We start from the raw sequence: 13085 nt of genomic DNA, 5'->3' as shown, positions 1-13085 counted from the left end.
AGAGTTGTCCATTTCCAAATAATATATTACCTCCAAAAAAACAGTCTACTATCCAAAACCCAGCATGGCTTTAGACCCTCCCACAGCACCACTACTGCTCTCCTTTCCTGTACCAACACAGTTAACCAGCATAGGAACAAAGGCTTATTTGTATCTTCCATCTTCTTAGACCTATCAAAGGTCTTTGACATGGTGAACCATAATATGCTTCTCCAAACCTTGTCTAACATTAACCTTTGCTCTGCCGCAATAAGTTGGTTTCATAGTTACTTATCAGACCGACATCAAGCAGTACTATGGCAAGACAAATTGTCCACCCTACTGCCAGTTTCCATAGGAGTCCCTCAAGGATCTATCCTAGGCCCTCTACTATTCTCTCTTTTCACTAATGAGATCTCTTCAGCCCTACCCACTGCCTCAGTAGTGCAATACGCAGACAATACCACCATTACATGTGCTGCCCAAACATTAAAGAACTACAAACCCTGACCCAATCAAACTTCACTCTAGCTGAAACATGGTTTGCCAGTATCAAACTTATTCTCAATCCCAACAAAACTAAACTGATTTTGTTCAATCCCATCATTGTATATCTGTAAAATAGCTCAGTTGGCTAGAGCTACCCCATGTATAACTACTAAATCAAATCTCAACAGCACAAAAGCTCTACCACCTACCAGATAAAATTCCAGCACTTCAGACCATTATTGAGCCTTACAGAACCACTAGAGAACTAAGATCTAGGAACCAAAATCTAATAAAAGTAATCAGACACAAAAATGAAGCAGGTAAATCCCTATATGCCTGCGCAACAGCCCAGGCCTGGAATACACTTCCAAACCACATAACCGCCACAACCTCTCTAAAACAATTTAAACACCTTCTAAAAAACACTACTCTAATAATTGGCTATGCTCATACTACTCACCAGGTTAATCCAGACCATGGCAAATCAGTAAGATCCCCACCAATATATATTTAATCCTACAAAGCTTTGTAAAGTTCCTTGTAGAATTAACCTCTACTGGCCATATGAATGAATAATTCTTCCTTACAAAACTGAATCCTAATAAACAGTAACCTCCTAATCTAAGACTATCTCTTAAATTGTATCCTAACAATTAAACAACCAACTCTAGAACTTTTTCCTAGTGAACACCTGCTCTTTTGATGCTCTCCCTACTAAAATAAATAAATAAATAAATAAATAAATAATATATTACTTGTTGTATGACTGCCTACATATGACCTATTGCGTAGACTAAGAATCTAGCAATCATTTTTATGTGACTTATGTATCATGTGATAATTAACTATGTATGACTATTTGCTGCATAGAATCACACTGACAACTTGAAACTTTGACATTAACCTCTATTGATGCTTATTACATCTGTACCAAATGATTTAACCACTTGAAAATTAACTAACTTGGAGCTTTTCTCCCCGGGCCTCTGCTGAAAATGGACCTGCATCCAGTCGGACTCTCCCGGTTAACAAATGTAAAATAAAATAAAATAAAATAAAATAAAAATAAAATAGAAAAAGATAGTAAAGTATGGCATAAGAATGTAATGATAAAACATTATTATATAAAACCATGCAGAAATATAACAGATGAAAATATTAATACTATAAAAATAAGAAGCAAAATGATGTAATCAAAAAGTACAATATCAAGAGTTTTTATACAGACTGATAAATGATAAAGTGCCAATAAAAGGAAATATGCCATATAAAAAGAGAAGTTATAGAATATGTTTACATTGTCAAGAAGAAAAAATTATGGAACATGTTTTTGAAATGTAAAAGAGTAAAAAATTAATGGGAAAACTGTGTAAAGAAGATTCTGAAGATATAAAAGAAGTGGATAAATATGGATATGATTAAATATGAATATTATAAAAATCGAAGTAAAGAATATGTTAAAGGAACGGATAAAAGGTAATTTTATGCTGTATGGGTTAAATGGAATGAATAAATAAATAAAATTATATTTAATGATTATAAAAATATTAGATAAAAAATGGTGGTTATGGAAAAAGGAGTGGGAGTTTAATAGGGATGAAAATTTAGCATTCTTGTAAAGGAAATTATGAATATATTTAAACAGATTTGTATATTTATATATTTATACATATGTAAATATTTTGTGTCTAAATAAAGGACTCCTATTCTTTTTGATAGGATCTTTTACTTCCACCTGAGCTACCACCAACTCAAGCATATGAGGCTTTGGTTTAATATCACATTTGAAGGCTGGCACACTTAGGAGTGTAGCACCACTCTTATGCTTCACTGCACTGTCAGCTATTGATCTATCTGGGGAAGGAGTAGGACCCTCAGCCTTTTACAACAAAGGCAAGTGTGCTACCCATTGCTCTACCAGCACTTCAAGTGAACGTTACATTTCCCATATAATATGACAATGGCGTCCATGTTTATTAAAACAAATACAACATACAGTGATTGCAATATGAACTATCAACGATATTTGAAGAAGAAACAGAAATAATTCTGTCAGATAGCTGAATGTCAAAAACTGTTTTTTTTTATTTTGGATGCAATATACATGTTAAAAACATTTTTTGTAAACTGATAACTTGGTAAGCTGTACAGACACAGTTTCCTCTTACAATGGCAACCCAGGAGCACAGGCTAGTTAAATGAAGTACTCAACAGCATACATTTTTTAGTGAAGATGTTGGAACACAAACCCAGGACTGCAGGCTGAAGTTTGTTTGTAGCATATAGTTAACCTTTTATAATAATTTGATATAGATAGCAATATTATTGTGGATCTGGTTTCAGTTTAGAACATTGGTGCGTTTTTATATATAAATATAAAAATACCACCAAAAGCTGCACGCATTATATAGTTCAACAGCAGGTGCAGTTTCCACAAAACGGTTATAGGTTTGCTGCTCATGTCACATGATACAGCTTATAGTTATGTGTATGCAATTTATCTTCATTTTGAAGATATATGACCATATTATATGTCAGACATACATAAAACGTGTTTTCTGTGTGTTCCTCATGCATTTGTGAAATTTATATATTATAAAAATATATATCAAGTTGTTTCAATGATATATCATAGGCTGAGATTCATAGACATTTAGTGTATTGTATAGGTTCATAGGTTAGTACTAAGCTAACTGCCCTTGTGAGCCATTTTAAGCTTAGCCAATTATCCCTTGTGAGACTCAAACCCTGCACCTTGTGTTTGTAAGGCAAACACCTTAACCATTAGGCCACCCTCCCAATGGCACTATAGCACTAATTAACATGGTACTGGAAATGAGAGACACACACAGCACAATCATGCAAAGCTGAAGATGTGGAATGCAGTACGTTACCGTGTGTATATCATGACATGGAAATGATATGCAAATGACATGCAAATGAGACACATGGAATATGCAAATAACAAAAAACACAAAATGGCAGACTGTCTCAGAAGTGTATAAAAGGGTCACACCACTCTAACGTGCAATCCCAATTTTTTATACCAAGAATCACGGTGAACTGAATGGGAGAACATCTTGCAGCACCAGCAGCTGTTGTCCAAGCCCATGTATTAATCACTAACCTTGGAGCACATGCCTGCAGTGTTGCACACTGAAGCCATTCAGACCAATGAAAGAGGTACAGACAGTGCATGACATGCCACCACCTGATTGACCAGCAGATTGTGAAGCATTTCTGTGTGGACAGAAAGACTGCATGAGACATTATCAGACTGTGTCATCCCTAATGGAATCAAGGGGAATGTGTGGCATGTCCATTCCTGTGGAAACTAAGGCACCTTTCAGAAACTTACTGAGGACACATTAGTGACAGCATAGCCATCAGCTTCATAAACCCTGAGCCAGTTCCTTGACATTATGCTGCAGCAGCTGGAAGAACACATCTGGTCTCCCAGGACTGCAGAGGACAGAACAATTTTTAAACCACAGTAAATTACCTTCTAGTTTTGAGAGCATTTAATTGCAAACACATTGGTATTAAGGCCCGACCTCGTCCAGTGGGGTGCCAAAATATAAACAGAAAGGGCTCCTAATCTCTTAACTGCCAAGTGGTCTGTAATGTTATAATTTTGAAAGCTCAGGACATGATTTATAATGCATTTGTGCATCACATAGTAAGTGCCTATGATGTCACGTCTGACATACAGCAAGCATTCCTACAGGGACAGTTGTTGTATGCACACAAGACAGAAAGATAGGTTCGTACACAAAGGTACAACGCAAGCAAGCAGCAGATCTGATATGTCACAAATGGTTTACTATGATAATGTTGAGGTGAGAATGCACCCATATGAAAAAATTGAACTACAGATGATTGAATGTTTCATATTGGTGCATTCTCAATGTTTGAACATTTATATTAATGAATGTACTGTGCATTCACTAATATAAATTCGAAGAATTGTACAGAGATCACGGTACAGTGTGGTTAGGGAAATTCATCTCTTTCCTGACTGTAGTGCGATCTTGGAGTTGGAATAAATAGTTAGCAGGGAGTGTGGGGGTGCAGCCCCCCAGAGGGGGGTGCAGGGAGGGCTTGCCCACTGCAGAAATGTGATGTCAGGTATAGGAGTTTACTGTACATGAACTCCTATACGGACAGCGGGTGCTGTGTTCGAAACCAATGTCTAATCTGCTGAATTTGAACACCAGATTTGACATTGTAACTCGTTCTATTTTTTACTTTCGAGTTTTACTTTAGATATGTCTGTTGAAAATTATTTCGACGTTTGACATATTGATAGCAAACTGTCACAAACAATAACAACTGTATCCTAGAGCTACGGTCAATGTCTTCCATCCTCAGTCCCCAGAGCATAAAAGAAATAGCCTATAATGCAGCATGTGCTGAAACACATAATACAGAAAAGTGAGTGCTTAACCTATGCAAGGGATGCTTCCTTTACTGAGATATAGCATGAAAGACATTACAGTGCCATCATGAAATTTGTAGCAAGATTTTTATTGTGAGTGCAATGCCAGATTAACAAATAGGTATCACCTTCCATACCAGTAATACAAGTAATGGGAGGACAAGGTGGAGAGGCAAAGCAGAAACACATAGCAGAATTACCACAGCTGAAGAAAAGATGGGCACAGAACACTGCAGTAGTAACAAAGAGGTGGTACCTGGTCCACAAGTATTAGCAACGACACAGCTTAGAACATCATGATGTATGTATCATCATTCAGGCTATGCAGGTTCATAGGTTCATAGGTAGGTACTAGGCTATTGGTCCTAGGGCCTATATAAGCCTAGCCAAAAAGGTACCCTGGCTTTCACCACCCAAGAAAATTATTTTCTTGTGCCCCTGTCGAGCAGAGCCACAGAAGTGATCCTCGGGGTGAATTTCCTATTTCCCATCCAATCATCAAGATTTTTTCTTGAAGAGTGCTAATGAGGGTCTCTGTTTGACATAGATAGGTAGTCTGTTCCAGAGTATGGGAAGTCTCTGGGACAGGAATCTATCCCTCCAGCATGTTCTGTTTATTGTGGTGACAAGGTTTAAGTCCCTACAGCGTGTAACTCAGAGGGATTGGGATTTCTTTAAGTGGAGCAACAGCTCTGGGTTTGACATAGCTTTGTATGTTAGGCAGAGATCGCCTTTGAGTAGGCGATATGCACAGAGTAAAGCTAGAGTTTTTTGAGACGGTCTGCATAGGGCATCTGTTTGAGGCCAGTAATCCTCCTTGTGAGGTATTTCTGTGGCCTCTGCAGTTGTTGTAGATGTCTTGTGAGGTACATACCAAAAGGGAAGCTGTACTCTATAATAGGTTTAATGAGTGATGAGTAGAGGGGAAGAATGACCTCTTTTTTTCTAGATGAGAAACCTTTTGTGATGAGGTGTGCCAAATAGAAAGAATTCCTGACCACTGTGGTGATGTGATTATCAAAGGAGAGACTACTGTCAACCTGTGTCCAAAGGTCTCTTATCACACTTTTGGTTTTAAGTAGACTACCACCTATGTGGTAATTCATGGGTACAGAGTTTTTACCAAAGGGGATGACAATGCACTTTTTGGCACTGAGCTTCAGGCCATGACTTTGACACCAGGCATCTGTCTCAGTGAGGCCCTTTTGTAGGATGTCCACATTGTTAGGAGTTTCGATTATGGCTCTCAGTTTGCAGTCATCTGCAAACTTCATTAGCCAAAGACCTGCTGTGTGAGCCTGTACTTCAGAGAAGTAGATACCAAACAGGAGAGGACCCAGGACTGAACCCTATGGTACTCCACTTGTCACTGGTCGGAAGTCGGATTTGGAGTCTGCTACTTTCACTCTGTCGGTTCTATCCATGAGCCAGTTGGCAACCCATCTTGTGACATAGGGATTTATGCCTAGTTTAGTGAGTTTATCTATAATTGCAGAGTGAGGGATGGTGTTGAAAGTCTTGATGAGATCTAGATAGGCTGTGTGAACCACCTTACCCTCATTTATGGCTTTGGTGACTGCTTCAAAGAAATCTATCAGGTTTAGGAGACATGATCTGCCTTTTACAAACCCGAACTGGGTGGGGTCCAGAGTTTGGAGATTACCAATGTCTTTGTTTATGAGTTCCATGGTGATACGTTCCATGGCCTTGCAGACCAGGCTCGTCAGGCTAATGGGGCAGTAGTTCCTGGGGTCCATCATGGCTCCCCCTTTGTGGAGTGGGATAACAGTTGCAGTGCTCCATTCAGTGGGCACAAAGCCTGAGGTGAGGCTATGATTGAACATGGTACTTAGGTGGGGTGCCAGTTCATTCTGTAGTTCGTGTAGAACGCAGCCTGGGATACTGTCAGGTCCCATGGATGTTGTGTTCTTGGCTTTGGAGAGTGTGTTTTTTACCTGTGCAGCCATGATTACAGGAACTTTGCATTCTTCCGGTACAGAGATGGGCCCTCTAGGGGATGAAAGGGGGGTAAAGTTAGCACTGAACCTATCTGCCAGGATGTTGGCAATATCAGTTGGTTCTGTATATTTAGTGCCATTGTGCTGTAAGTCAGAGCAGATCTGAGTGTTGCCACTGAGATTCTTGACATAGCTATAGAATGCTTTGTGGTTGTCTTTAGAGTCAGTGTCAATTTTGTTTTCGTAATTAGCATTGGAACATTTTATGAGGGATCTCAGCTTCTTACTGAGGCTGACCAGAGAGCTCCTCCAGTCATGGGATTTTACTCTTTTTTGCAACAGTTTCTTTCTTCTGTTGTATAGTTTGTTTATAGCAGAGGACCACCAGATTGGCTTCCTTTTTTTGGAAGATAGCATCTTGGTTTTTTTAGGGATAGCATGATCCATGCACTCGTGTAAGTGCTTATAAAGTGCATTTGTGTAGGATTCAGCAGTCGTACCTCTATTGTCCATCTGCAGGGGTGCCATGAAGTTTGCCACTTCTGTCTTAAGAAGTGTGAAGTTGGCTTTGGAGAAGTTTTTAAGGTGGTTTCCCTAATGAGGGGTGGCGGTGGGATGTGGATGTCTAGGGTGATTAGCTTGTGGTCGGATCTGACCAACGAGGACTTGACCTCTGGTGTGGAACACCAGTCGCCCATGTTGGTAATGACCAGGTCTAGGATATTGCTGCCTCTGGTAGGGGTGTGAATAAGTTGATCCAAGGCACTGGAATTTATGAATTCCAGAAAACATTGAGCAAAAGAGTTGGTACATGAGTAGTTTTCTCAGTTAATGGTGGGGTAGTTGAAATCACCCATTATTAGGGTGTTGGGTTGTACTCTAATATTTTCCAGTGTATCAAGAAATGAGGAGTGGGAATCCTGGGACATGGTGGGGGATCTGTAGCAAGCTACAGTTTGGATTACAGTCTTGCCAAGAGTTAGTTGCACTTGGATAATCTCGGATGCATTATGCTGTGCAACTAGCTTGGAGGTGTGAATATCCTTAATGAATATGGACACGCCTCCTCCTTTAGTGCTTCGGTCCGGCTTAGGAGTCCGAAAGGTGTGGTATGAATTATAGCCTGGTAATGCAGGGGTGCTCTCTGGAGCTTTGAACCTGGTCTTTATCACTGCACAGATGTCGGTGTTCTCCATTTTAAGGAGTGCCTCGAGTTAGTGCATTTTGAAGTTTAGACTTCTAGCATTGAGTAGCATTATCCTCAGATTTTGCTTGCTTGTACCTGTTATGGTGGAGAATTTGTCGTTTGAACCTTGCCTAAAAAAGGCACTATAGGGGTGGCAAAAGCCTTAGCCAGTATCCAGAATCCCAAGGGTGACAGGTGCTGGCCATCTCTGGCAAAGCATCGTGGTCTGTTGATCATGTCATCCCAGGCAGACAAATACTGGATCCCCTTAGAATGACACCAGAAGCTTAGCCAATTGTTGAAGTCAATCATTTTGTCCTTGTACTGTGGTATCATTCTGGGTGATGGCAGGATGTTACTCAGGGCTAGGGTCATACCTGCCTGGGCTACAAGATCAGAGAGCTCCTCCATGTCTCTTTTCCATGTAGTCCAAGGAAGTACGTCTCAGGTCATTCACACCAACATGGACAATGACAGAGTCATATTTGTACTTGTTTGGAGTGACCTGAGTGCGTGCATTATGTGGCAGATGCTGGCACCTGGCAGGCAGCTGACAGTAACTTTCTCCTTGTTTAGCCTGGTGAGCGGAACATCAGTGTGCCTGACTATAGAGTCACCTATGACTAGAGTGTTGGGTACGTTGTTATGCCTTATGGGCTGTGGTTGAGTGGCACACTGAGATTGTGGGCTATATGTCATTTGGATTGTGTGGGGCAGTACATAGACTGTTCACAGTGAGCATCAGACTTAAGCATATCCACAAATGTTAGGGGTGAGCAGGGCACAGCCATCATCAGCAGTACAGGTAGTTGGGGGGACACAGTGACAGGTGGCAGCAACAGTATGATATGGGACAGTATCACAGGTGATGGTCATGGTAACTACATACTCTAGAATGTTTTGGGAAGTTAGGGATCACATCCTACAATGTAGGGTCAAGCAGCCATGACAGGACCATTGGCACTATCTATTGTTTTGGTTTGTGGTGTCCAAGCTTTATGTGGTTCAAGGCTGGGAAGTGGTAAAAGTAAAAGGGACTGTGAGTAGGGGACTTCATGGGGTGCAATGTGTGCTGTTTTTTCATGAATAGGTATGAAACTCTGTGAGCCCACAGGCTATAGAAAAGGGATATAAATGCATTAAGGTGCACCTGCACCTTGCTGAGGTGTCCCAGGTGTGAAGAAAAAGGAGCTCTGCTGGCCATGACCTGTAGCAATGAGGCTGTACCTCCAATGGTCTTAGCAGCCAGACTGGGATAGTCTGTGTCCAGCTTCCTCCTACCCTGACTCTCCCACGGGCACAGCAACAAGGCCTCTAATGGTAGATCAAAATGCATTTCCAATGTGTCTCATGGAGGGTCCAGTGGAGGTAACACTTGTCGCCATGACCACATCAGCACTGTGTGCTTCCTGTACTGTCATTATTCCTGTGCATTTTTGTACATTGTCCCAGAATTCACTGAGCAGGTTAACTGTACCCATCGTTCTGTGGATAACAGTTAAGCTAACCATACCCATCATTCTGTGGATAACATTAAGTTAACCATACCCATCATTCTGTGAATAACAGTTAAGTTAACCATACCCATCATTCTGTGGATAACATTAAGTTAACCATACCCATCATTCATTGGATAACATTAAGTTAACCATACCCATCATTCTGTGGATAACAGTTAAGTTAACCATACCCATCATTCTTTGGATAACAGTTAAGTTAACCATACCCATCATTCTGTGGATAACAGCTAAGTTAACCATACCCATCATTCTTTGGATAACAGCTATAGGTTCATAGGTTCATAGTTTAGTACTAAGTTAACTGCCCTTGCAAGCCATTTTAAGCCTAGCCAATTATCCCTTGTGAGACTTAAACCCTGCACCTTGTGTTTGTAAGGCAAATACCTTAGCCATTCAGCCACCATAACCATCATTCTGTGGGTAACAGTTAAGTTAACCATACCCATTATTCTGTGGATAACAGTTAAGTTAACCATACCCATCATTCTGTGGATAACAGTTAAGTTAACCATACCCATCATTCTTTGGATAACAGTTACATTAGCCATACCCATCATTCTGTGGATAACAGTTAAGTTAACCATACCCATCATTAAGTGGATAACAGCTAAGTTAACCATACCCATCATTCTTTGGATAACAGTTAAGTTAACCATGCCCATCATTCTGTGGATAACAGTTAAGTTAACCATACCCATCATTCCGTGGATAACAGTTAAGTTAACCATACCCATCATTCTTTGGATAACAGTTACATTAACCATACCCATCATTCTGTGGATAACAGTTAAGTTAACCATACCCATCATTCTGTGGATAACAGCTAAGTTAACCATACCCATCATTCTTTGGATAACAGTTAAGTTAACCATGCCCATCATTCTGTGGATAACAGTTAAGTTAACCATGCCCATCATTCTGTGGATAACAGTTAAGTTAACCATACCCATCATTCTGTGGATAACAGATGGTTGTGCCTGGATCACTAACTGGCACAGCTATTTGTTAATGCCAGGTTTTGTAGCCATATCTAGGATGGTACCTAAGTCATGTCTACATCTCCTCTACCTCCACCCCTGCATCAAAGTCCCGGAAACCTTAGTACAATTACTGCAGGCTATGTATTAGTACCCAATGACAAAAGTGCAAGTACTGCATGGACTCATGGAGAGATTCCAATGGGAGTGGGTGTGCACCAGTGTTCAGCTCTGAGCCCACAGCTGTTCATACTGCTGATGGACTACATTAGCAAACAGGTCTGTGGGGACAGCTCAGCAAAGATGGGTTAGCAATTTCACTACCAACATCAACTGAAAATTTGATGTACAGTTCATTTCTTTTTATTAGATTCTAAATAGCAAATAATACAGGACTGGACTGCAAAAGCAAAGACACGTGATGAAACTCAGTACAGACAAAACAGACATCAGAGCATCAAATGGGGAAATCAGAAGAAGCTGAAAATTGTCAAAGAAGGGAAAACAGTGATACAGGCTGACAACTACAAGTATGTAGGAAGGGTGGTTGGGGAAAAGAGAAGTCAAGGTGAGAATGCCAAGAATCAAAGGGGCTGCAGCCAAATTACACAAGGTCAGGGGTAGTGTGTGACAGAAAAATGGCACAGAAGCTGAAAAGTGAGGTGTACAAAACAGTGGTGTGGCCAATACTACTGTATGGCACGGAAGCCTGGGCAATAAAGGCAGAGAAGTTGGGGAATTTTGATGTGATGGACGTGAAGCACCTAAGACAGATGATAGTACACACACTGCGGTAATGATAAAGAAATGAGAGCATCAGTGCAGAAGCCAAAGTTCAATCTGCAAAAAAGGTAATAGAGAACATTCTATGATGGCTGTCACATGTGCAGGAAATCAAAAGGTGATCTGGAGAAGAAGATTTGGGAAAGACAGGAAGTAGGCCATATGAAACAAGGCTGTCCAGTCAAGAGATGGATGGACTGCATGGCAGAAGATATGTGACAGTCAGACATGACCATCAAAGAAGGTAAGAGAGTTTCATTGAACCAAAAAGGTGGCCACAGCTGAAAAGACACATCGACCCCATGTAGGAAAATATGAAAAACTTCTGCATGTTCAAGAAAAATTTGTTTGGACTGCATGATGTAAGTATGTCATTTCCACCAAAACATGTCAATCGAGTCCAGAATCATCTGACCGCACACATTAGGAACAGCAGTTATTGCTGTTATTACTCTGACGAGGGGATGTTCGACAATGTATGCTATCAATGGTGGGTTCCTTGACTTTCTAGAAATAGTAATGACTAGCTTTGCTGTCTATGTGGTGGCAGTAGTTACTGTCTAATGTTATTGTTTTCTTTTCTGTAGTGAATGATGCAGACTGCAATATTTTATTTATTTATTGGATTTGCCCTTTACCTGTGGTTTTGTGATTGCAAACTGTGTTTATAAAACAAAGGAGGCTTTAAATAATGGGAGATTCGACAAAAGTCTCCAACAACAGGAGCTAGAGACTTGGACCTTGCAAAAACACTTTATTGCATTTGTTTTCAATAGAAATGGCTGTGGACACAGACTTCTCTCCTTTAGACACTTTTACTTAGTGTAGTTCAATGCGATGGACCTGCTTTTATTGTTTTTTGTAATGAAACTACTGCATTTAATGTCTGTCAGATCCTGTTTCATTTTAAAGGGTTTGTTGAATGAAGATGGATTTTGTATTTTTTATTTATTCTAGTGCAGTGAACTAAGATGTAAATTTATGTTGAAAACAGAAACTATGCATAATCATCATCATCATCATCATTACCATCACCATCAGCATCACCATCACCATCATCGCCATCATCATCTTCATCATCATCATCATCATCATCATCACCATCATCACCATCATCATCATCATCATCATCACCATCACCATCATCATCATCATCATCACCATCATCGCCATCATCGCCATCATCATCATCATCTTCATCATCATCATCACCATCATCATCATCAACATCATCATCATCACCATCATCATCATCATCTTTCGGCTGTTCCCGTTAGGGGTCGCCACAGCGGATCATCTCTTTCCATTTCTTCCTATCCTCTGCATCTTGCTCTGTCACACCAACCGCCTGCATGTCCTCTCTCACCACGTCCATAAACCTTATCTTAGGCCTTCCTCTTTTCCTCTTACCTGGCAGCTCCATCCTTAGCATCTTTTTCCCAATATACCCATCATCCCTCCTCAGCACATGTCCAAACCAATGCAATCTCGTCCCTCTTGCTTTGTCTCCAAACTGTCCAACATGAGCTGACCCTCTAATATACTGATTCCTAATCCTATCCATCCTAGTCACACCAAGTGCAAATCTTAACATCTTTAACTCTACCGCATCCAGCTCTGACTCCTGCCTTTTTGTCGATGCCACTGTCTCCAACCCATATAACATAGCTGGTCTCACTACTCTCTTGTAGACCTTCCCTTTCACTCTTACTGGTACCCGTCTGTCACAAATCACTCCTGACACTCTTCTCCACC

The sequence above is a fragment of the Protopterus annectens genome, chromosome 4.part0 (assembly GCF_019279795.1).
Source record: "Protopterus annectens isolate FY-2018-M chromosome 4.part0, PAN1.0, whole genome shotgun sequence".
Taxonomy (NCBI): Eukaryota; Metazoa; Chordata; order Ceratodontiformes; family Protopteridae; genus Protopterus; species Protopterus annectens.
Note: the sequence above shows the minus strand (reverse complement) of the source record.